Source organism: Macaca fascicularis, chromosome 9, assembly GCF_037993035.2.
Source record: "Macaca fascicularis isolate 582-1 chromosome 9, T2T-MFA8v1.1".
Lineage (NCBI taxonomy): Eukaryota > Metazoa > Chordata > Mammalia > Primates > Cercopithecidae > Macaca > Macaca fascicularis.
In genome coordinates, this window is record NC_088383.1 from 9,866,391 (window position 1) to 9,892,977 (window position 26,587).

The 26,587-nt window shown below is 37.5% G+C and overlaps 1 long non-coding RNA gene across 5 annotated transcripts in view; it reads right to left on the minus strand.

Annotated features, from left to right (window-relative positions):
• The window catches only part of LOC102138819 (uncharacterized), a 996,710-nt gene that overhangs the window by 69,471 nt on the left and 900,652 nt on the right, over positions 1-26,587 (minus strand). For all 5 annotated transcript variants that reach the window (XR_010577831.1, XR_012417221.1, XR_012417220.1 and 2 more), the window contains 7 exons: positions 18,783-19,397; positions 18,484-18,694; positions 16,313-16,543; positions 11,787-12,010; positions 9,887-9,984; positions 6,996-7,144; positions 268-364 (listed from right to left, as the gene is read on the minus strand). This is a non-coding gene — a long non-coding RNA (uncharacterized lncRNA). The remainder of the gene's footprint in view (positions 1-267; positions 365-6,995; positions 7,145-9,886; positions 9,985-11,786; positions 12,011-16,312; positions 16,544-18,483; positions 18,695-18,782; positions 19,398-26,587) is intronic.

The window sequence follows — 26,587 nt, forward strand, 5'->3', positions numbered from 1 at the left end:
AGAGTAAGAGCGGCTATGTTTCTGGGTGTACAAATCATTCTATCTAAATGCCACATTACACAACAGACGATCAACTCCATAAAGCAGAGGCTGTGTCTATGCTGTTAGCCACTGCATACCAGCCCTTCAAGGACCGCCTCATGTGGAAGAGATTCTCAAATATTTGTTGAACAAAAATGAATGAATACAAGAGTGGGCTTGAAGAACCCTACTTTGAAAATTATCTCATGATGGATGCTGGGGATATGGGAGGAGAGGGACACTTACCTGGTTCCCAGTGTGGAAGTTGTCTTTCTTCACCTTCTCACATTTAAAAGGAGTGGCTGGGCCATGCACAGTGGCTCACATCTGTAGTCCCAGAGCTCTGGAAGACCAAGGAGGGAGGAACACTTGAGCCTAGGAGTTGGAGGTTGCATGCGGTAAGCTGTGATTCCCGCCAATCACTCCAGCCTGGGCTACAGAGCAAAACTCTATCTCAAAAACTAGGCCACTTTAACTCTGCATTGTGACACCTCACCAACTTCGCACAACCACAGTAATGTAATTATGAATTGTGCATTTGCAACAGAAGTTTCAGAAAGGATTCCATTTTGTAAGTTAAAAAACAAAACAAACTAAATAGTAACTAAAGCACTTAAACCTACTCCCAAAAGAGTGGCTTCTTATTTAATGGCTGGCACGAAGTAAAGTATTTGTTGAATAGAAAATGATACAAATTCTCTCAGAGTAGGAAAAAAAAAAAACACCATTTTTTCTCTTTTTCTTAAGAAACTTCAGAGCCAGTTGAAGTATTCATGAACAGAACGACTGATTTTCTACATGTAGGTGACACCTTTCAGTAGGCTAAAACTCAAATTTGGGTTTTATGAAAATACAACTATTCTTTGTTGATTTATGTGCATTAAAGCTTAGGAATATCTACAGCAGTTCAATTATTTACATCTTGGTTCTTTGGGTTTTTATTCTTTTGTTTAAAAGAAAGACTTAGACTTTGGGTTTTCCAACATGGAAGTTCCAACTTCTGAGCTGGAAATTTGCTTTGGAAATTCAGCCACAGACACGCTGGTGCCTCAATGCACAGATTTTGTAATGACTTTCTCTGTTCTGTCTTCATTGTCCCATTTTCCATCATCTCTTTGGTGACCAGTAGAGACCTACTGTTGCTTTCCTTAGGTCTAACTAAGCAGCCGAACAGGATGTCGAATCCAGCACATTGCAATACTTGCCTATCAACAGAGGACATAGCGAGTTTCCTCATCCATAAAATAGAGTTAATTAAACCTGTGTGTGCCCTTGCTAATCACAGGGATGCCTCTTGAATTAAAATAATCATAATTTTTTTAAAAAAATTGGGCTTCATAAAGAAAGAACTTGCATAAACACAAGCTATTATCATTATGAGTGGGTTGATTTATTACTGAAACCACACCTGCCTCACTATAAACAACCCACCTGCTTGTTTTTGTTAATTTTTAAATTTTTTTGCGCAATACCAGCTTTCACCATGTCCTCTGCACTGCTTAGCCTTGGCTCTGCTGAGTTGTGTAACACATTCTGAGAGATGCCATGCAATGCTCCAGGCAAACTTATAGAAAAACAGGAGTGAGTGATTTTATACGGGATGTGTTTCAGCTGTCCAATTCAAAATAAGTCACGTCCAGGTGCATTCTTTCCTAATTTGTGAACCAAACTGCTTGCACTTTATACATTAACAAATTACTTTTTCAAAAGACATTAGCTCTATCATGAAGACAATGCTGTCTAACCCTTTGTGGTCTGTTTTTCTCCCTTAAAAAGCAATTGTTGCCATTTTATAGGTGTTACGTTTAATCTGCATATTTGAATGGAGCTGCAAATGAACTAACGTATGTGAATCAGTAAAAGCAGCGCACTTAATGCTTCCATGAAAATATACATTGTGCATATGTAGGCTCTTTTTGGCATTACCAAATTTGCTAAGAATTTTCTTCTATAAATTAAATTCATTATCAAAAATACTTAGTGAGCCAGCCTTTAAAATTCCCATTAATTTTTTTGAACAACTTTAATTAAAATCTTCTGAATTCCTAGTGTGTTTCTCTTTCAATTTATGAAGAAAATACTTTAGTCTAAACCCACAGGATTACAAGCCTATAACACCATTTATAATCACAGGGCTTGAGATAGCTGTCACAGTTTTAAAGTCATCTCATCTTTAATGCAATGTTTTAAGCTGACAAAAATGGAAATGGTTCCAATCAGGAAAATAATATTTCATAGAAACGATGACTTATTCTTCCCTCCAATAGTGTTAATCAGATTTCATTTATTTTTATAGCATGCCAGGCATTAGTATTACCCTCTAGACACAGCCCCCTTTCTATTTGTCCTTGGATAAGTTATCTGCTGTATTAGGATAACTTTCTTCCTCAAGATAAATGTTTCCTGATAAAACAATATTATTAACCTGTAGCAATTGCAATGTGAAATAAATGCAGTTGTCAAGTCAACTTTGAAGTGGGGGAAGAACAGTGACAGATTTAAAAACCACAGTATTGTTCTCTGCTTTTCTTGAGTTCATTTGTCTTTCCAACTATCGTATATGATTGAATAGTAGAGAAGGCACCTGCAAGTAGAAGCCAATGGCAGAAGATTGATAAGCATCTTTCCGGGACTCTGGTGCTTTGGGGGTGCCAATAACTGCACTCTGAATAATCCTGGTCACTTTACTTCATTAGTCGAGAGAGTTTAAGTCATGGGACTTATGATTTCTTTCTCAACAAGACCGAGTGAATGTGTTTTTGCAGTTCTAACTATTATTTGCAAATTAAATAGTCATATATCTCTAAAGCTTCCTGAGCAACAACCAGAGGTACCCCGTCTCGTTCCCTTTCAGTGTTATCCATGCTACATAGCGTTCATGTCACCCATCTGAATGTCCATCACATCATAACATCATATCATTGTTGAGAGCTAATTACATGCTAATTGCATAAACTCATTGAATTTTCACAACCAACACACAAGGTACATATGGACTGACATCACCTGCATTACACTCATGGTACAGAGACAGCTAGTAAGCAGGGATCAATTCTTTTTTTTTTTTTTTTTTGAGACGGAGTCTTGCTCAGTCGCCCAGGCTGGAGTGCGGTGGCGCGATCTCGGCTCACTGCAAGCTCCGCCTCCCGGGTTCAGGCCATTCTCCTGCCTCAGCCTCCCGAGTAGCTGGGACTACAGGCGCCCGCCACCACGTCCGGCTAATTTTTTTTTTGTATTTTTAGTAGAGACGGAGTTTCACCGGGTTAGCCAGGATAGTCTCGATCTCCTGACCTCGTGATCCGCCCGTCTCGGCCTCCCAAAGTGCTGGGATTACAGGCGTGAGCCACCGCGCCCGGCAGGGATCAATTCTTTAGCTATTGGGCTGCGTTCTACTCTTTTGCCTGTGTCTGCCTTCACCAGTCTGTGAACTCCTGGAGTAGAGGAATTGTGCCTTATATGTTGCTGGCTTTGAATTTTTTCATCCCTGGTTTTTTTGCACAGTGACCAGTGAATGCAAGGTGTACAGTGAAAGTTAGCTGAACTGATGGGAAGATGGGCTATCAGAATTGTGCCTAGTTTTCACTTTTGAGAAAGCCATTCAGTGGCCAGTCTCTTTAGAAAGCAGCTCTTACATAAAACAAGTGCAACTCTCTGGGTGTGTGGGAGCAGGAATGGGACCTGGAGCATGACGGAGCGATGCTCCCACTAGATGAGGAAGCTCTTTCTTTTTTTAGCCAAAAAAAAAAAAAAAAAAAAAAAAAAAAAAAAAGTAGATGGATACCATGTCAGCAATGCCCTACTTATATAAGTATTCTCAACTTGATTAAGAAAGCGATGACTTCAAAGAAGCAAAAGGGTGGAGTTGAAAAAGACAAAAGCCAAGAGGAAAAGCCAAGTTTGTGCAGGCGTAAGCAAACTAGCATCGTGATCTGTGAACACATTGCACAACCTGAAAACATGTCAGTAAATTAAAGTCCTTTTATATTAATTGGATGAAGCATAGATTATGCAAAGGTAGAACAGCAGTGTTCCTGGGCCTGTCTTATTTCATAGTACTGTACTTTTTGGGCCATTTTAATATAACAAATGGAATATCAATAACTCCATAGTTACCAGAAAGGACTCCAATATACTAAGTAAATAAATGTATTCAATAAAATTACTCCAGAAATCCACACTAAGATCAAATAACATAACTTTCTACAACACAAAAAATGTTTATGTGACCTAAGATGAAGATGGTCAGATTGATGTATGAGAGCTTTTAAAAATAATTCTGACCTTGCCTTACAGCGCTCATAAACTAGACCCTTCAATGGTCTGATCCATGGACATCCTACTATGTGACCCACCTAAAGAAAATGGCCCCAGAAGGAAGTTTGGTCAGTGTCACAGGCCTCACTTTTCAGAACTTTATTCTAACCTGTTTCTTTCTCTTCCATGATCCCTTTCTCCGTTTTGAAGCAAGAAAGCCTGAGTTAGACATGTCATCATTTTAACATTGACAAGAATATTAAATGGGAGTGAAGGACTGTATCCGTTCTGAAACTCCACACACATTTTCCCTATTGTGTTGTATTTTATTTATTGTGTGTTAACATCGACATTATTGGGTAGACAGATATAGATATAAATGTACACAGATAACCTCCAAGTAAAAGAAAAAGACAATGAAGTTACTTGGGAGGCTCAAGTGAGAGGATTTCTTGAGGCCAAGATTTCAAGACAAGCCTTGGCAACAGAGTGAGACTGTGTCTTTAAAAACTGAAATAAAATAAAATAGCCGGGTTTGGTGGCAGCATATCCTTGTAGTCCTAGCCTAATTAGGAGGCTGAGGTGCACATTATTCAGGTCAAACTTCCCTGTTTTAAATGATTGTGAATATAAATTTAGCCATTTCTTGCGCTGACATGTCCCTTCAAGTGGGAAACCATGGTGAGAGCCTGATTCCCTTCTGTGTCATGTTTTCCAAGCTAAGAAATGTGTGAGGTCTGTTACTGATGAAGTCACCAAAACACAGAGAGTGTTAAAATTCTCAAACGTTTGAGCTGGTACTCAGTTTTCTTAGTATCCTCATACCTCTCAAAACTGTCTAATTTTTTTGCATAAGAAATTTGTGTGTGTTTTTCCCCCATGTTTATCTTCTGTTTGTGGGTTGTGTTTGATTTTTTGTGTAAATTTTTACAATGAGATAAGCACAGGGAAAAGAGGTTCTGGTATTACTCGATAAATGATGTACCTACCGTTAAACGGTTTTCAGAAGATAGTATCCAAACTTTTTATGATTTTGTACATTCTACCAAATGGTAGAATGATTTTAACCTAGTTCTTTGTAATATGGCTGCTCCAAAGTAAGTGCCCAGTAATTATTTACTAATTTTCCCTTGGAGGCACCTCCCGAAATATTTGTGTGATACCAGGTTTTTAAATATCGAACTCTCAAATACAAAAAATAAAAGAGAATGTACTTTTAACACAGTCTTTTTGTGTGAATGTATGTATTTGCGTTCAGTCTAGACTCACTTGACGCAAGAAAACAATGTCATTGCCTGATATTTGCTACTGAAATTTACTTCCTTCAGTTTCCCTTTGTTTTCTATACGTATGGGAAAACTTGTTTCGAGCCATTTATTATTATTCAATGTGCACAGCTTTTGAGCTCTCAGCTTTTCAATAGGCTTGGAATTGAATTCAAAATTAAGAGAATATGTTTTCACACCTTATTTTCAAAACGTAAGTACTGCGTTAAGACATCAAATTGGATTAAACATTATAATATTATTACTCCTAAATGATATAATTTTATGTTATGTTGAACTAGGTGATAGTTCATAGATGGATAGATAGATAGATAGATAGATAGATAGATAGATATACACACACACATATATCCCTCTATAGCTCAGTGAAAACTTTAAGGAGATATATTTGAGGCCTGAAAATTATAATAATAATGAAAAATATGCCAAATGATCCAAATAAATTGGTTAAAAATTATTGGATCAGAGAAATATATAGTATAGAAATAAAGAACTTGCAAATCAACTGGAAGAAACATCTTCTAGAGCTTTGACTTTGGCGGTTTGCTTTTTTTTTTTTTTTTTTTTTTGAGATGGAGTCTTGCACTGTCACCCAGGCTGGAGTCCAATGGCATAATCTCAGCTCACTGCAACCTCGACCTTCTGGGTTCAAGTGATTCTCCTGTCTCAGCTTCCCTAGTAGTTGAGTTTACAGGTGCCCACCACCATGCCCAGCTAATTTTTTGTATTTTTAGTAGAGACGAGGGTTCACTCTGTTGGCCAGGCTGGTCTTGAACTCCTGACCTTGCGATCTGCTCACCTTGGCCTCCCAAAGTGCTGAGATTACAGGCGGGAACCACTGCGCCTGACTGGTTTGGTTTGCTTTAATGAATGACTATTTGGCACACAGTTTTCTTCTGGTAAATTTTCTTTGATTTTCTCCTGAAACCACTTTGAATATCGGTCCAGGCTCTACTAAATCCACCAAAATAAATAAGAACATGTAAGGATATTAGCGCCCAAATAGATTTTGCTTTCTTGAAAGTAAGAAGCCAATACACTTAGAAAACTCTTGATATACCTAGGAATGACTTAATTTTATGTTAATCCCTGGAATTGGATGGCTCAGCTAAAATTGGATTATTTCCAAATTAATAGGAGGCTGGCTGAGTTGACATGGCTATTTGGATTTTTTATTTTATAAGTTGAATTCTTTCTTTTCTCATCCTCTCTCTCCTTTACTGGGCTTTCAAATAATGTTAGCATTTGCCCATCAATGCAGGGTATACCATAGATCCAATTATTTTCATTTTATTCATACATACTCCACTTAACCCCCCCCAATACATCCTCCCACTGGAGCAAGCAAAAGGTAGTTTATTGGCAACACAGAGGAACACACTCTGGACCAATTCTCTCTATTATATGTTACAGCATAAGGTCACTGGAGCTAACCATCTTCCCAAGAAGGACATCTTTCTGAGGGTATCAAGGAAGTGTGCTCGTCAGGATTTCACGCTTCCTGTCACTCTTCACATCTTTGTTCTCCTATACTGCTGAAGCAGGTACAGTTTTTCATCCAGGAGCTCATCAACAGCTTATTCCTTTTAATCAAACAATGAAAGAAGAAAAGATAAATGAGTGAAGAAGCTAGCATTTCTCTATGCAGGTTGGGGCAAACTATAACGTTTCCTCTTTCTTTTTTAAAAATAATATATTTATAATTTTATTATATATATTATATAGATTATCTCTCTCTATATATATATGTATGTATGAAAAATATGCCAAATGATCCATATAATTGCTTAAAAATTGTCCTTGGTTCAGAGCAATATGTAGTATAGAAATAAAGAACTTGCGAATCAACTAGAATAATCATCTTCTAGATTATATATATAATCTATATATAATATTATATATATTAAATGTGTATATATAATCTACATATGATCTCTCTGTATATAATCTATCTATATGTGTGTGTTGTGTGTGTGTGTGTATATATATAGAGAGAGAGAGACTGGGTTTTGCTCTGTTGCCCAGGTTGGAGTGCAGTGGCATAATCATGGTTCACTGCAGCCTCAACTTCTCAGGCTCAAGCAATCTTCCCACATCAGCCTCCCAAGTAGCTGAGACTACAATTGCATGCCACCATTCCTAGTTAATTTATTATTATTATTATTATTATTATTATTATTATTATCATCTGTAGAGATAGCATCTCACCATGTTTCCCAGACTGGTCTCGAACTCCTGGGCTCAAGTGATCTGCCCCTTTCGGCCTCCCAAAGTCCTGGGATAATAGGCAAGAACCACTGTGCCCGGCCTATATAATTTTTTGAAACTGCTAAGAAATCTTTCCACCCACAGGTTGTCAGATGAGGTAGAAGCCCTATCTCCTCAGTGAATATTCTTTAGGATGTTTAGTATGCTCTGTTTGATTCATTGCTCTTTCACTCTTGCTCTGGGCCAAGGTTGCCTTCTGGTGGCTTTCAGGGGTTCCTCCTTTTCATATAAGCAGAATTTGAATTGGGCTCCTAGGTTTAACTGGGCGGGCATTACTCACAAACATATCGGTTTTCAAAGTAGCCACATCCAGGACTCATAAAAGCATCCTGATCACTTCACTAAATAAGTGAGCTTCTATAACCAGAATATCTCATGTCTTTTATTTTTTTCTTTTCTCTCTCTCTTCTTTATTCTATTTTCTATTCTATTTGAATAATGACATGCAGATAGGATGCCATTATTCTGGGATATTTTTCACATTATATGTGTAGGAATTTAAATGTATACTTGCAGGATAGAGTATGTAAATCATTCAATCTCTCTGTTATAAAAATAATGCAGAAAGTCTTCAGTGATTAGCTGTCTCACAACTACTATTGTTGGGTCTTCTGAAGTATGAATTTTATGTGTGAATTCCAAATCTACGTGCTCCTCTTTTGGATCAAATCACCACCAAAACAAAAACAATAACAACACAAAAGTCTTTATTGTGGCATCTGTCTTTCGTAGTTCTCATTATAACCTTGACTTCCTCTCCTTAACTTTTTTAATGACAAAATGTGCAGTAGTCAAACATAAATGAAATAAGCTGTGTTGACCTCAGATAAGATTGAATTGGGTCACTTCCACTAAATAAAGTGAAGTTCAATTTTGCACTATGCAAAAAGCAACCTATTGAAGTTACTTATTTCTGAGAATCCCTCCCAAATTTCCAATCTGACACCTCATTGCTTCTCACGTTTGTCTACTGAACATGGTGACGTGAATTTTCTACTGGTAGTATTAGCTGTATTGTGAAGTCATATTTCAATATTTTCACTTTTAAATATATGTATTTTGTGAGCAGTGAAATGGCGATAGAAGAGAGTTGACTGTGATTAAGCTAAAATATGTAAATGAGCATTTCCCGGTGTGTTTTATTGGGTGGGGGTAGGGGGTGAAGGCAAAATCTACTTTAAATGATCGAAGGTTCCTCTCAAGAATAAAAACAAAGTACAGTACAGTGAAACTCCCAAATACTATTTTCCAAGTTACCTTTGTCTGTAGTGAAACACAAAGTGACTCATTTGAACGGGGTCTATGTCTTGGCATATCACATGAAAGCCAGGCCAACACAACAATTTCCCCCAGAAACAGTGTTCTTTATTAATGCCACCAGGCAGTAGACAAGCTGTCACCAACAGAGTCATTATAATGCCCGAGACAGAGTATCCCGATAACTCTGCTTTATTCTGCAGGAGTCGCTCCGTGCCACTGCATGACTGAGCGTCTCCCTCACGTTTAGAAAAGAGTCAGTTCATGTTACCACTGTAAACTCAATCCCTGAACATATCGCCTCACACCAACAGGACAAAATGCAAATGAGAACACTTTGCACTTTATAAAGAATGTTCCTGGAAAGATGGTCAAAGTGGTTTATAAACTAGAACTACCTTTTCTGAGAGTAAACAAAAGGCACGAAGTGGTTAGATAACAGTGTCAATGGGATAACTTATTGGAAGACAAAGTAGGAAAAAAAAAGCTTTGAAGTCTATTATGACCAACAGGTATTATCTTTACGCAAGCATTCTGAAAACTATCATGAAAAACATGTGAAAACCTGATTTCTAGTTCAGCAGAGAAGGTGTCGTTTTCTCCAAAATGACAGGGTGATTCACTGATGAAAAGTGTTCAAATGTTAAACGTCAGTCTCTGGGTGGTCCATGAGTCCAATCTTTCATTTCTATCAATGTATACACAAGTGGGAATCTGACTTATTAATAATAGTAACCTGATATTGAGAGGTAATACATTTGGTTTTTCTCAAACCAGAGCCAGTCTTCTCAGGAATTTACCTGTCAGTAGAATGGTGATTCTATAACCTGCTTCACCTTTCCATCAGTTGCGTAGAAATGTTCTCCAAGAAATTATTCTTCCTTCAGTAAGCCCAGACCTGATGCAATATGGAGCAAAATTGACTAATGACAACATTTGAAGATCAACAACAGAGTTGTTTAGGAATAGTAATCCCATGTTTCTGTCATCCTAGGGCTTAGTGGTTAATTTATTTAAATGACTATATTGAAAAGTTAAAAAAAACAAAACAAAACTCAGCTTGGTAGACATGTTAGAAAGGGGAGCCTCTCCAGACTTTTAAGGGACGGAAAAAGTAGTTAAGAAGCTACTTTGCTAGCCCCTGAATGGGATGGTCAAGAATTCTACTCCCAAAGGCTAGTCAATCTGTTTTCTGTTTTATATCACGTGCTACCCTTGGTTAGTGACAGACTCTTTTTTTCTTGCTTTTCCCTGTTAAATTGTCACCCATGTAATTACTCATCAACAGGAATTATTTTCCTCTGGTCTCCAATTTTAATCCTGAGAAGCTTTTCTTATTTGTGCTTTTATATTTTTTACAAGACTTTTTTAATTTTTAAAAAAATTTTAATTTTTTAAAATGTTGTTCTTATACTTTTCAAGTTGCAATACTGCAAAATAAAATGTCCCAGGATAGACCTAATACCATAAAAATCCTAGAGGAAAACCTAGGTAGTACCATTCAGGACATAGGCATGGGCAAAGACTTCATGTCTAAAACACCAAAAGCAACAGCAGCAAAAGCCAAAATTGACAAATGGGATCTAATTAAACTAAAGAGCTTCTGCACAGCAAAAGAAACTACCATCAGAGTGAACAGGCAACCTACAGAATGGGAGAAAATTTTTGCAATCTACACATCTGACAAAGGGCTAATATCCAGAACCTACAAAGAACTCAAACAAATTTACAAGAAAAAAACAAACAACCCCATCAAAAAGTGGGCAAAGGATATGAACAGACATTTCTCAAAAGAAGACATTCATACAGCCAACAGACACATGAAAAAATGCTCATCATCACTGGCCATCAGAGAAATGCAAATCAAAACCACAATGAGATACCATCTCACACCAGTTAGAATGGCGATCATTAAAAAGTCAGGAAACAACAGGTGCTGGAGAGGATGTGGAGAAATAGGAACACTTTTACACTGTTGGTGGGATTATAAACTAGTTCAACCATTATGGAAAACAGTATGGCGATTCCTCAAGGATCTAGAACTAGATATACCATATGACCCAGCCATCCCATTACTGGGTATATACCCAAAGGATTATAAATTATGCTGCTATAAAGACACATGCACATGTATGTTTATTGCAGCACTATTCACAATAGCAAAGACTTGGAATCAACCCAAATGTCCATCAGTGACAGATTGGATTAAGAAAATGTGGCACATATACACCATGGAATACTATGCAGCCATAAAAAAGGATGAGTTTGTGTCCTTTGTAGGGACATGGATGCAGCTGGAAACCATCATTCTTAGCAAACTATCACAAGAACAGAAAACCAAACACCGCATGTTCTCACTCATAGGTGGGAACTGAACAATGAGATCACTTGGACTCAGGAAGGGGAACATCACACACCGGGGCCTATCATGGGGAGGGGGGAGGGGGGAGGGATTGCATTGGGAGTTATACCTGATGTAAATGACGAGTTGATGGGTGCACCACACCAACATGGCACAAGTATACATATGTAACAAACCTGCACGTTATGCACATGTACCCTACAACTTAAAGTATAATAATAATAAATAAATTTAAAAAAAAAAGTCCCAGGAAAATTATAATCCGGGTAATCAGATTCACATAACAAATATATTTGCTTTTCCATTCAGTGGCTTTTCCCAAATGGAAACACACTTACCATACTTGATCTGCAGTCTTTTGACATTCTCCTTTGCCTTGGTAGTACAGGGCAGGTAATTCTGTCTTAGAAGAAAGAATGCAAAAGAAGCAATTGCTTTAAGTGAGTAACAATCTTAGTTCCTCAAAGTCCAGGATGCCAGGTCAATAGCTCTATGAGGAGGGTGGCAGGGAAGCTCTTCTTTGAAAACTTCTTTGAAATTGCTGGAGTTATACATCTCTATACTGTGAAAGAAAAAGAGAAAATGAGAGGTGGACAGAGAGAGAGAGAAAGAGAGAGAGTGTCATTACAGTTTGAACTAGTGCATACACGTACACATTAGGGTCACTAGAAAAGGCTTATACGAGCCACTCTTCTTAACAAAGTCATTAGGAATAGGTATCTTTTATAAATAACAATGGATAATAATTATTTATATTATAGGTCCAATGGAGAAGATAGGACCCAGGTTAGACATTTTTGACACAAAGGGTTGCAATCCTCTCAGGATAGATACTTTGAGGGTGAGCCCAGCCTCTCTATAATAAACATGTTATTTTTTAGTTTTCTTATTAATCTTTCCCAATGCTTCAAAGAAAAAATATTGGAAGGATGTTTGTTCTTGTGGGATATTAAATGAAAAAATAAGAATAAAAAGATAAAAGACATTTTCAACTCCAACTCTTGGGGAGTAAATTAACTAGACAGTGTCATACAATGATAACTACTGCATTCACATTTTGTGAAATGTATAGAATATGTTGACCATCTAGCATCATAAACGAAATGACTATAAATAAAAAAGATCACCTTCAATAAAAGCTTTAGGCAAGGGAGTGCTCAGGTTTGATTAACCATTTTCCACCAAAAGCAATCTCTTCTCAGTTGAAGATATGGACAACATTAATTGGGTAAACCCTTGTTGTAACTTTGCTATATATATATTTTATATACTATAAAATATATATGTATTTGTGAAGAGCTAATCCACAATTTTAATTTGAGCAAAAGCAGTATCATTAACTAACAATAGTCACATATTTCCAGAATCATAACAACACTGTTACTTGTCACATCCATGAAACTCTCTACATTTAATGCCATCTAATTCCTGTAACAACAAACCAGGTAAAAATACTTTCCCATATTTTATAAATGATCAGAAAACAAAGGCTCTGGGATGCTAAGTAATATTTGCAATTAAAAAGCTTAGATTGGTCTCATTATGCTAAATTATCATTGTCTTTTATTCATTTATTTTTTGTTTCTTTTATCTAGATGTGTTTAGGAATATCTCTTAATTTTTAATTATTAGACTGAAACCTGATTAAAATAAAACTAAACAGTTGCAGGATAAAACTATGACCTTAAGTACACTAGTGGGCTGGAGGCTAAGAGAGAGCTAAGGGTATGAGAACCAAGTTCAGGAATACACCAATGTAAAGCTACATGCATAGTCATGGTACAAAATTTCTTGAGTTGCATGGTGACATTTTCAGGGAAATAATTCACTTGCGTCACTAGCTCCAGAATTTCATGTGTAAAAAGTGGATAGCTGAGAATTCTTAGAATGCTTGAAAACTATTAAGACTCAAAATAAAACAATTCTACCTCCATTACACCTGTTTGACTGACATTTGGGAGTCAGCCACTCCCAACATTTAAAACATATGATTCTTTTAGGAAGCTTTTTTCAACATTTTTCAAATGTACTACTTTTTGTCAATAAAATTTTGAAATCACATTTCCTTGTATACCTAATAATATACTGTTTCTTCCAGGCATAATTGAAAGCCTTTTTTAAATTAAAAATGGAAAATATCTTCTTTTACTTACTCGTATTTCAGTACCATGGTAATGTCTAACAGTGCATTCGTATATTGAAAAGTGCTGCATTTGGATTTACATGGCTTTAGGCTTCAGGTTAATCATCACATCCTCTTTACATCTAAAAATAGCTCATGTCTTTCCAAATGGGTACCAAACCCTCTGATTTCTTAGAATTTGTTTTTCCCCCTACTTACATTTGAAGCCACCCACCCGTTTTTTTCTGTCTTTTCATGGCTAAAAAGTAGTATTCTGCAGAAATTTTCATTCACCTTCCCTAGGAACCAACGTTCCATTACTCCCATTACAGAATGTCTTTGATGTGCACATGGGTGAGAAAAAGCAAAAGAACCAAAGTCAGAGGAGGTTTGAATGTGTGGGGTATGACATTAATTTGCACTTTGAATAATCATCTCAGGATATGTCTACAGGATGTCAGCATATCTGCTTCAAAAGTGGGGAAAAAACCCTGAAGTCAATCAACTCATTGGTCTACCCAGTTTAAAACAACTGATTTGAATTTTAAAAGTAAGTTTATTATTGCTCTGTATTATATAGAGACAAATCTGTATGAATATGGTTATATAACCTTCTCATAGCTCTTAATATGTACACATTTAAACAAAGTACTTATAATAAAAATCAGGGAACTTTAAAAGTATTACTATATTTATTTTTATTTCTTAGTATATATTTAGCTTTCCTAAACCAGTTTAGTTTTAATGATATTCCTATTTCAATAACTTTTGAAATGAAAGAAAGTGTTGTTCGTTTAACATTTATTTCAGATTAAACGTTGTAATAATTTTGGTCACCTACACTTAGAGTTGAAAAATTTACATCAGCATTTTCAAAACCTTCAGAAAGTAGAAGAAAATAACTTTTAGAAAATGTCCAGTTTTCTTCTAGTATTAATGCAAAAGAAAGTTATGGCGTTAATTGTAAGCATATAGTGCATTCAGAGTTTTACTTTTAATCTTTTGATTTAGATAAAATAAGGCCAAAATATACCTATTACAGTGTCTCCTTATCTTTATGTTGCTTAGGACATTTTTCTACCACTGCATCTTGGGCACAATTTATTTGATAGCCTAATGAGGGCTTTTTCTGTTCTATCCTGTCCACTGGGTAAGAATGAGAAAGAAAATCTGTTGAGTTGAATTGTGTGGCCCAAAATTCATATGTTGAAGCCCTAACCTCCAGTGCCTCAGTCTGTGGTCTTATTTGGAAATAGGGTCATTGAAGAGGTAATTAGTTAGTATGGGGTCATACTTCATGGATGAGGGTGGGACCCTAATCCAGTATGACAGGTGTCCTTATTAAGGGAAGCAATTTGAACACAGAGACAAACTCCCACAGAAAGAACAACATGTGAAGGTAAGTGAGGAATTGGAGCAATGATTCTATAAGCCAAGGAACACCAAAAATGGCCAGGATGTGACCAGAGAGAGGCATGAAACAGATTCCCCCAGCTCACAGCTTCAGAGGCAACCAACCCCACTGACACCTTGATCTTCAACTTGTAGCCTCCAGAACCGTGAGACATTTCTTTTCTTTAAGTGTCCCTGTCTGTGGTACTTTGTGATGGCAGCCCTAGCAATCTACAAAATCTAATATAAATTCCAACCTGAGGAGGCTCATTTCCTTTCCTTTGAGAAAGAAAACAATATTTTATGTATCCTATGTGATTACTGTCCGCCCTTTCCTTACATATCTTCATATATAGAAACATATAGAGAGAGCCCATACGGCAGACTAGTACATTATATAGAGACTTTGTTCATGCCCCAGAGATTCTCATCAAAAAGAAACTGGATCATCCATAACGACACATCATGGTTTTGCAAATCTGTTCTAGACTTTATGGTCCAAGGAGTGTAATTTAGTCCCCATCAACTCTGCACTAATGGCAATGCCATCCATTTTTCTACATAAGAAGGGAGCCTCAGTTTCCTCATGCAAAAAAAAAGAATAAATTGCATTAAAATTATTTACTTTATTGTACACATTTTTACTTTATGTAAAAACCTTTTTGAAATGAAAGTTATATCACTAAATATTTGACTTAATACAGATTTGGATCTTCAGTATTATTACTATCAAAGACTTTTTTGCTTTCACTAAATTGTACATGTACATATATTTAATAAGAAATTTGAAAAATGTATCTTCTGAACTAATATCTAATTAATCTCTCTTTATAGCCTCTTTAAAGGGTAAGAGCTTGTTAAATGAATGAAGAAGGAACAAGAATCAGTTCAAAGTTGGAAAGAATAAAACTGTGTGTGTGTGTGTGTGTGTGTGTGTGTACACGCGCACGCGCACGTGTGTATGCGTGTGTGTAGTTGATTGGCTGGTTTGAGAAGGTCTTTATTTTTCCTTCATTTATGTATAAATAAATGTTTTATGTTGAGGTAATCATAGATCCACATGGATGTGTAAGAACTACAAGAGAGTGATCTCATATGCTTATGCCCAGGTTTCCCCAATGGTAACATCTTGCAAAAGCATAATACAATATTATAACCAGGACATTGACATTGATACAGTCAAGATTCAGAGCATTTTCATCACAGCAAGGATTCCTCATGTTTCTCTTTTATCGTTACACCCACTTCCTTCCTGCATGGATTCCCACCTTAACCCCCTGGCAACCACTAGTCTATTCTCCATTTCCGTCATTTTCTCATTTCAAGGATGTTATATAAAGGGAATCATACCGTATGTAATCTTTGGAAACTGACTTTATTTTCAGTCGGCATAGTTCTTTGGTGATACATCCAGGTTGTCGAATGCATCGACAGTTTGTTCCTTGTTATTGGGAGTAGTAATCCATAGTAAGTTGTACTGTGTTTTGTTTAACCATGTATTCATGGAGAGATATCTGATTATTTCCAGGTTTTGGTTATTATAAGTAGATGTGCCACAATGTTCAAGTTTGTCTCATTTCCCTGGAATAAATGCGAAAGAGAACAATTGCTGGGTCATATGTAAGTACAGTTGAATATTTAACTGTTTAAAAAACTGCCAAGCTGTTTGCTATTAGAGAAATGCAAATTAAAACCACGGAAAAGTATTACTGCACATCTAGCAGAATGACGAAAATAGGGACAAAAACAAACACAGCAAGGATGCAGAGGACAGGTCACTGTCACATTACTGGTGCAAAACCAGTTTGAAGAGACATACTTTATCTGTATTTCCTGAGGTCATTTATTCTCCATTTTAAATCCACTCTTAGAGATCTCTCGAAATCTACTTGGTGAGCTTAACTTTAAATAAAGGTACACCTCAGAATTAAGGACAAGAATCTGCAGTCAGTCCTCATTACTTATGGATTTCATGTTTACAGACCTGCCTACTCCCTAAAATTACCTGTAACTCCCAAGTCAATAGCCACAGCCATTTCATGTCCCTTCACAGACATGTGGAGAGCAGCAAAAAAACTGTCACCCAAAGTGCATGTTCCCAGATGAGGTTCAACAAGGCGACATTCTGCCTTGCTCCTGTTTTATGTCTCATACTGTACACAACTGTCCTTTTGGTGTGTGGTCTATTTAGTGCTACATTCTTCTCATTTTGTGCTTTCTGCTACTGCTTTCACTACAGTGATATAGCACCATCTAGTATTCCTAAGTGCAAGAAGGCTTCAAGGTGCCATATGAAGAAAAGAGATGTGTTTGATAAGCCTTGTTCAAGTGTTAGTTACAGTGCTGTTGGCCATGAATTCAATGTTAATAAATCAATGATGTATGTTAAACAAGGTGTCCTTTAACAGAAACACACACAAAACAAGGTCATGTATTGATTGTTTTATGACAATGTGTGACCAGAGGCTCGAAGGAACATCCTCTGTGTTTCCCGTGGGAACAACGGTTCAGTATTTGCTAATTCAGGGCTCATAGCAATGACGTTCTTTAAAGAACATAATTACCACAAACAACAAGAACTGACTGCGTGTTACTCTATGGAGGAATCACGGTGAAATCATAACAGCAACAAAAACCAACCTAAAACAAGAACATAATTACCACAAACAACAAGAACTGACTGCGTGTTACTCTATGGAGGAATCACAGTCAAATCATAACAGCAACACAAACCAACCTAAAACAAACCTCCCTCCAAAAAATACCTTCCTGCTTCCCAATTCACTTTTCTTTTCCTCATCAGGTAGACTTAGGGGACCACACAGCCTAGTTTTGGGGAGAAAGTCTTGGTTTGTCAAATGTATCAACAGTTTGTTCCTTTTCATTGAGGGTCGTGGTCCATAGTAGACCACTTTTTCATGTATTATCAGTGTCTTATTTTGTAGTCAAAATACCATGGGGTCGGGTGCGGTGGCTCACACTTGTAATCTCAGCACTTTGGGAGGCCGAGGCAGGTGGATCACGAGGTCAGGAGTTTGAGACCATCCTGGCTAACACAGTGAAACCCCGTCTCTACTGAAAATTCAAATAAAGTATTATTTGGGAGTGGTGGCAGGCGCCTGTAGTCCCAGTTACCTGGGAGGCTGAAGCAGGAGCATCACTTGAATCCCGCAGGCGGAGGCTGCAGTGAGCCAAGATCATACCACTGTACTCCAGCGTGGGAGACAGAGCGAGACTCTGTCTCAAAAAAAAAAAAAGGTACCATGGTTGGAATGATAAATGATATTGTCATTTTTGTTAGTGGTGAGGTGAATGGCATCCGAAATACGTATTTTTCAAGGTATACAATGAAATTGCACTTAGGGGAGTTATAATTTACTCTATGTATTTTTATATATACTTAAATCAATACATTCTTACAGACTAGCTTCTTTACTGGTAACATACAGGCTGATTTTCTCACTCCATGGATGAATATGGACATGATTCTAGGAGTGGAGGTCCCTTAGTCACCAGCTCACCCCAGGTGTCTGGCTCTTATCTTTCAGAGGGGAACATTGGTTGGGGGTCGCTCTCCACCATGTGCTGTTCTCCAGGACTTTGGGTGAATCCAGGTGTGGGAAAGAAGGTAGCATCAGCTGTAAGATTCAATGACGTCTCTGGTGCAGCAGAATACAAACTGCAAACTTGGAAATGCCTTCGAAACTCCTTGGCTCCTCCTGGAGGCTCGAACTTGAAGGAAAGCACTGATTAGTTTGAGACTCTGGGCTTGAACACTAGAATCATGAAACCTCCCTCACAGCCCTCGTGCGAGGAGTACCTGGGGATATTCCCATGTGAGCCAAGGGGCTACTAGTGAAGATGCCATCAGGAGCTCCACAAGAGGGACGTGTCTCAGGGATCTCCTGGGCAGCAGAGGTAAAGTGGGGAGAGTAATTCTAGTGACCAGTGTGAGTTTCTGAACTCACAGTTTCTGATGATCAGCACTGTGATTCTCGACTTCCAGCAGTGAGACAGAAAGATGGCATCGGATAGCCTTGCTGTGGCTCCCGGAACCTCAATCCTCAGCCCATAGTCCGTTGCTCCAGAAAGCTACATGTGATTGAAATGTTTCATGCCACTGGATAATGAAAAAAACAAAAACAAAAACAAAAAAACCCAATAACAACAAAACTTTGCCACATAATTCCAGTACTAGATTATGACATTGAGAGAACATCTTTATTTCTATAGATCTTGTGGAGGTAAAAAAATTATATTTTTCCGGATACTATTGAGAAGTCTATTATATAAATACCTTAAGACTTGACAACGGGAGTGAGAAGCAATTATCTGTGTAATAACAATGCCGAAAATGTAGCGATTTACTTCAAACTGCTATTACTTTGTAAAGACGAGCACAAAGGTTTAGTGCTTTCACTCTGAAAAGGGATTTCTGTAAAGTAGACAAAATAAAATTTCAGTTAATGTTTGGCTTCATTCCACTCCCCAGACTGGAACCTTGCTTTGGTGTTACTTAAGTTAGGAAACTGATCGCAATGTTTGAAAATGTAAGTAAATTCATCAGTTTCAGAATCATTTTTGGCTTTCCATTGTTATAGAAGCCAGAAGTTAGTGAGAAATAATCTACCATTTCCTGGGAAATTTGGTCAATGTATCTATATACCAGAAATGACTACATGTTCATCAATTCTTTAAGTGCATATTTTCCAAAACTCCAGTTAATATCTTTATGAATATTTAGGAAAGACTGATGCTGTATCGAGAAATTTTCTGTAATAGACAAGCTGTGAAATTGCTCTCTCCTTTCTCACCTTCAAATTTAGAGTGTGGCCCATTGACCAAACTCTAGGCATTGAAATACCTATATCTGCACAATTTATAAGCAACTAGAATTACCAATTTTTAGAAGTGGATCTACCCAGGTAGAATTGTGAATTATTATTTGCATGATACTTAAACAATTTTTTAAAAATTACACGCATTGTCACTTTTGAGTTTGATCATTGCAGGTAAACTGGTTACAGCAAATTTTAAAATTCTTATTATGCAGATTAGGCAACTAGGTGTCAAGAACTTTAGTTCACTTGACTAGTCACACTATTACTAAGTACATAGCATGACTCAACGCATGCTATTGAAGTAAATGTCACTTTTCTCTCTATCTCTATAGCACAGATCCTTTTATCCCAAATGGGTGGTCTTTGTTGCTTTACTAATGTCCTCCCTTCCCCTCTTTTCATGGGCCTCTTCTCTTCTTGGTGTTTTGTTATGTTAGGATGTTCAGCTCTAGCTTGTCTCCTTAGGGGTGGGAAAACAAACAACTGATTGCTAAAGCTTTTGAGTCTCCAAGGCTGTCATTCGTGGTGTTCTCCACATCTTTTTAAGAAGAGCATTAAATCGCAGCACCCACACGGTTATGTCCAAGTTCCTCCTAAACGGCCACCACCCATCCATGCTGTGGTGTGTTGGGCTGGATGGGCAAATGGATCTGTTTTCAGATTTCAATGTCTAGGTCATATTGAAGTAACACCCTAAAACAAAATTTGGTTCAAATTTCCATAACCTTTAATCTTTTTGCAAAGCTAATAAAGTAACATAATCTTGCATTACATATAGACAGAGGAGGAAGGGAGGTGAGGAAATGAATAAGGGCTCATTTATCTTTATTTCTTCTTCTAGAAAGTAAGGGTGTTTATCTAGAAGCTACCTAAGGTGTCTTCTAGCTTTATGATTATATGTTTGATGATATTCTAAGGGTTGGGCTTATACTTACTCATATCCTTCAAACCAGACTTATGGTGATTGACTTTTATTTTGGATATTTCAGCTCCTCTTTCTATTTTTATATCCACCATTGATTTAATATTATAAAAATTTGATAGTTGCTACTAACATTATTCAGAGAACTGTGGTTTTATGGGTTTATTTGGGAAAAGTTTATGTGTCCACTCACGGACTCCCCTCTCCCTTCTTCCCTCTCATTCTCTCTCTCTCTCTTCCTTCCTTTCTTTCTCTCTCCTTAGGATGTATTCTGAGCACATATTATATGCTCAGCACTCTGCTAGGGTCTGGGAACATGACTGTGAGTAGGATACAAGCTATCTTAAAACTTTTACTCTTTTTTGAGACAGAGTCTCACTCTGTCGCCCAGGCTGGAGCACAGTGGTATGATCTCTACTCACTGCACCCTCCACCTCCCAGGTTCAAGCATTTCTCATGCTTCAGCCTCTCTAATAACTAGGATTACAGGCACGCACCACCACACCCAGCTAATTTTTGTATTTTTAGTAGAGATGGGGTTTCTGCATGTTGGCCAGGCTGATCTCAAACTCCTGACCTTAAGTGATCCAGCTGCCTTGGCTGCCCAAAATGCTGGGATTACAGGCGTGAGTCACTGTGACCGGCCCTAAAACTTTTACTTTTTGGGTGTGAAAATGCCCAGTGAATAAAGAGTGTTCTAGGCGCAGAGGACATGCTTTGAGAAGACTAGAGGTAAAATAAGGAAATTAAAGGAAATGATGTTCCCAGTGTTCCCATGATATGTACAGAGAAGAGATGTGAGGGATGGTGGTCATGTAGGCTACACAGATGACCATGGGGGAAGCTGGTGAACCATATTAAGGATTTTGATTTACTCTGAGGGCGTGGAAAGCCATTAGAAGGTTTTGAAATGAAGAGTGACAAGTTGAAATTTGTGTTTTTGAAAGATTATTTGGACAGCTGTGGTGCCAATGAATTAAATGAGGTTAAGACTAGAAAAAGGAAGAAAATGTAGGCAATATGAATGTAATTTAGACATGAGTTTTTGAACTTGTTTTGGCGGGAGGGGTAAAGAACTTTAGGTGGGTTGTAGAGTATTTAGGAGAGAGAATTCCTAAGATTGCATAATGTAGGTGATGTTCAGGGTGAGAAGGGGAAATTCTCCTCCCTCTGGCCCACAATTCTGCCAGGTTTTCAAATGGGCAGCTGGGTAGATCATTAGTAGTCTTTACAGAGTTCGAAACCTGAAAAGGAGAAAAGATTGTTTTTAAGTAGGAGGAGGATGGTAGGAAGAGCGCAGGATTTTTTGGAAGGAAGAGTAAATGATAATGGAATTAAATGAGTTCTCTATTTGGTTATGCTGGATTTGAGCACTCAGATGGAGAAGTGCAACTGGCAATTGAATATTTTGGTTTAAATATCGGCAAAGAGAGAAAGACTGGGGTGAACTTTTATAATGTTTCTGTATGGAAGCTGGTATATAAAAGGAGATTCAGGGCTTTTAAATCTCTTTTAGGCCTTTAGATAACCACTTTTTTGTCTGTTTGATGAGTCATATGAGTCTATGAAATAGTTATTTTAAAATATTTAAACTCTGAGGCACTTTTTAAACAAAGGTTTGACATAGGCATGATTTTTAACTGAGTAAAATATCTAGCCAAGTGTGATATAAAAGTTAAAACCACACCGCAAGAATAGGCATTTCATTTTGTTTTTTTTTTACCCTGGGCAAAATATAATGATCTATTTTCAAATAATGTGTATATCTGTGTGATGTGGATGGGAAGGGATTGGGTTTTATAAGCATATTTTAAAGGCTCAAAGGGCTTATACACATCAAATGTTCTTCAAAAACAACAACGTGGTGATTGAAGTGTAAATGAATCATGAAATATATGGATTAAATATGCCTGGGTTTATTACTCATAATTAAAAATTTAAGACTTGCTTTGGGCAAAATATGACTAAGGTTTTCTATTGAACCCCAAACACTCAGAAACACTGAAACATTGTAATACCAAATCTTTCCAAGTTTGTAAGGCCTGAGATTTCTATAGATCATATTCTATATTTCCCCTTAGAAATATATCAACACTTACTTTAAGAGGTCTAAAATACAATGTCTGGGAAGAAATAACGTTTCCTTGAAAATTCAAATACAAGTGGGTCTTTTTAGAATAAAGTATGCAAATTAGAAAATTATTTGAGTAGAATTGGATCTGATTGACAGAATTTGGGTATAGAATGAACCATACGTCTTGTAACAATGGACTACATCTAATCAGCTGAAGAAAAGCAAAGCTCAGGATCAAATCTCTATGACTTCACAGCCGCACACGTGGGAAACAAAACACAATTTAGGGGTTTTCGTTGATTACGAAGTCGATACACATCTGCAATGTGATGGTGCTGCCATTGAGAAGCTATTTCTACCTCGGACTAAATAAAGAATTAAAGTGTCTGGACACTGCTCCAGGCCAGTCAAAACATGATTTAGCACTGCGTCCATCACATACTCAGTGAGTTTTTCCAGGGCAATTGGTCTCCATCATGAATAGGTTCCAGATAACTCCTCATGTAGGAAACTATGAGCAAGCCCAGGAAAATAGACAGTGCTAGAAGGAGATGAAAATTACTTAAAAATAACTGGAGGAAAACAACATGTAAGAGAGGGCCAAGTTCTGATTCTTAACAAAGAACTTTCCGGCGGGGCACAGTGGCTCACCCCTGTTATCCCAGCACTTTCGGAGGCCGAGGCTGGAGGGTCGCTTGAACTCAGGAGTTCAAGACCAGCCTGGGCAACATGGCAACATCCTCTCTCTACTAAAAATGCAAAAATTAGCCGGGCATGGTGGTGCATGCCTGTAATCAACACTCGGGAGGCTGAGGCAGCAGAATCACTTGAACCCGGAAGGTGGAGGTTGCAGTGAGCCAAGATCACGTCACTGCACTCCAACCTAGGCAACAGTGTGAGACTCTGAATAAATAAATAAAAAGAACTTTCCATTGGTTGATGTTACCAAAATAGGAATGACACTATTGCCTACTGCTCAAGGAATAATTCCCCTTAATCAGAGGTCTTCAGGAGAATAATTTGGGTTGTTGTAAATACAATTGATTATCACATGCAAATAAGTATTTAATAGTTGTCTGTACATTAGTGCACATGAATCATATGCCTTATGTAGTTTCCAAGGCAATCTTAGCTTCCTCAAATGAACCTTTCCTTTCCTTACCATCTAAACATTTTTCACAAGTTGTAATAAATTTGGTGCTCTTGTCTGATAAACCAGGAAGACATGTGACCAAATGCATTTCAGGATAATATTTGTAAAGTTCTGTTAACTTCGCTCAATAATCATCTTGCATCATTTTAATCATTTTTTAAAAAAAATTTTCTCCATGACATCTACAGTCCTACTGGTAAGCTACAAAGCCTATCTTTCTTTAGTTTTGAGGCATATTTTCAATAACCAATAGAATTACACTCAGATAGCCCATAGATGTCAGAACTATAGGTTGTCGTAGCACTTTGAGCTTACATCCCTTGTGAAAGAGAAGTGGGTGTGTGACTAACAGGTTAATTGATATAGACATTACTCACAATGTATTCCATCCTAAACCCTGAACCATTTGTCATTTTGTTGCAAATCACTTTTGCTGAGATTTTGCTGGAAAGAGTTCCTTTTCCCAAACCATATTCACATATTTTTAGATATAACCCCATCCCATATAACTCTGGTGAAGTGCTTGAAACAAACCAGTAAGCCAGCGGTGGGTTATATGTCCTATGCTCCAGGCGGTGGCCAGAAGGGTGATTAAAGAACATGAACGGCCGGGCGTGGTGGCTCACGCCTGTAATCACAGCACCTTGGGAGGCCAAGGCAGATGGATCACGAGGTCAGGAGATCAAAACCATCCTGGCAAGCATGGTGAAACCCTGTCCCTACTAAAAATACAAAAAAAATAGCTGGGCGTGGTGGTGGGTGCCTGTAGTCCCAGCTACTCGGGAGGTTGAGGCAGGAGAATGGCGTGAACCCAGGAGGCGGAGCTTGCAGTGAGCCGAGACTGTGCCACTGCACTCCAGCCTGGGCGACAGAGCGAGACTCTGTCTCAAAAAAAAGAAAGAAAGAGAAAGAGAGGGAAAGGAAAGAAGGAAAGAAGGAAAGAAGAAAGAAGAAAGAAAGAAAAGAAAGAAAGAAAGAGAAAGAAAGAAAGAAAGAAAGAAAGAAAGAAAGAAAGAAAGAAAAAGAAAGAAAGAAGGAAAGAGAGAGAGAAGGAAAGAGAGAGAGAGGGAGAGAAGGAAGGAAGGAAGGAAGGAAAGAAGGAAGGAAAGAAGGAAGGAAAGAAAAGGAAGGACAGAAGGAAGGAAGAAAGAAAAAGAAAGAAAGAAAAAATGAACATTTATGGAGAGTCTGTCCTATGTGTTAGGTGCTTTCAGGCATTTGATCCTGGTGGTAATATTGAGATACAGGAATTATGATCACCATTTTACAGATGAAGGAATGGATCTTAAGAGAAGTTAAGTAGACAGTACATAGTTCCAGTGGGGAACTTCATGTATGTTCCATTTGCCACATGAAAAAAGTAAAAAAAGTATGTTCTGGATCCTCTGTTAGCAGATATTTAATGTATCACTTCCTTTATTTATAATAATTTATTTTACAATTTATCAAGTAAAAGTGAATAAGTACTTACCCAGTTCAATTTGCACTTAGAAGATGTAGCATAATTCTTTGCCTACACTAGGTGTCCTAAAATTATTTAAGAATTTGTAAGTAAATGAACATATGAATAACACATCTCACACATATATTTAAATGACTGAGCAAGAATACTTGAATTCTACAGTTGCATGGACAAAAATTGTTGATGAAATTTCTAACTATAAGACCCCTAACAATTGTATAATAAGTTGAATGGCAATTATTCCACTAGAATGTGATGTGAAAGCCTGAAATCAAGTGTGTGTGTTTTGAGGGGGGTGGCGGGGGAAGGCTGGGCATTTCATTTTATTTTGTTTTGTTTTCTCACCTCACCAATCACCAGTATATATTCCCAATTACAAAGTGTTGCTTCAAATTCCAATTCTTGCTTTTTTAATTAAAAACTGATTTATATTTTAAATTAATATTCATATTCAAATGAGTATTTTGGGGGAGACTGGGGACAGCAAATCTCTTCAGAAGACCTCTAAGAAATACTTTTCTTAGTGGTACAAATACCTTAGGAGTGAATGATGAGTATAGGCCACCGTGGTACATGTGCGTCTGATCAAGTGGTCTCCCTGCCTCACCTTGGCCTCGTCCTCTCTCCCTCGCTCTCTCCCATCCTTCTCCTCTTCCTTCCTTTTTTAGGGATGCAGAAAATGTTTTAAATAATAATTTTAAGGTTTTATTTTAAAGATGCAGCAAAGCATGCCATTTCTAACCACCTAAACGTTTCAAAGGAGAGCCAAGAAAGGATGACTACAACGCAAAGAGAAACCCAAAGTAGCGGAAAGTGAGGAGGAGAGAGGATTCAGCAAACAAGAAAGTGAAAAACTGTTCTCGAATCAACCTCTACACAAATTACAGTGCATTGTGCTCAGTTCTCACAAACATGTTTTCTTCCGCAAAATTTTAACATTGAAGCCTTTTCTAGCTAAGCCGCATCTTCCTTTTTGACACATACGTGTCCATCATTTACTTATTTAGCCTTATATCTTATACATGAGAGACAAACGTCAGGATCTCTAGGTTTTCTATAATGAATACAAGTTTTATATAATCATTGATCTTGTGCTTTCTTCATTCCCCACATACCTGTGCTTAAATGAAATCTAAAATTTTATTGTCCAATAATTCGTGAAAGCACATATAA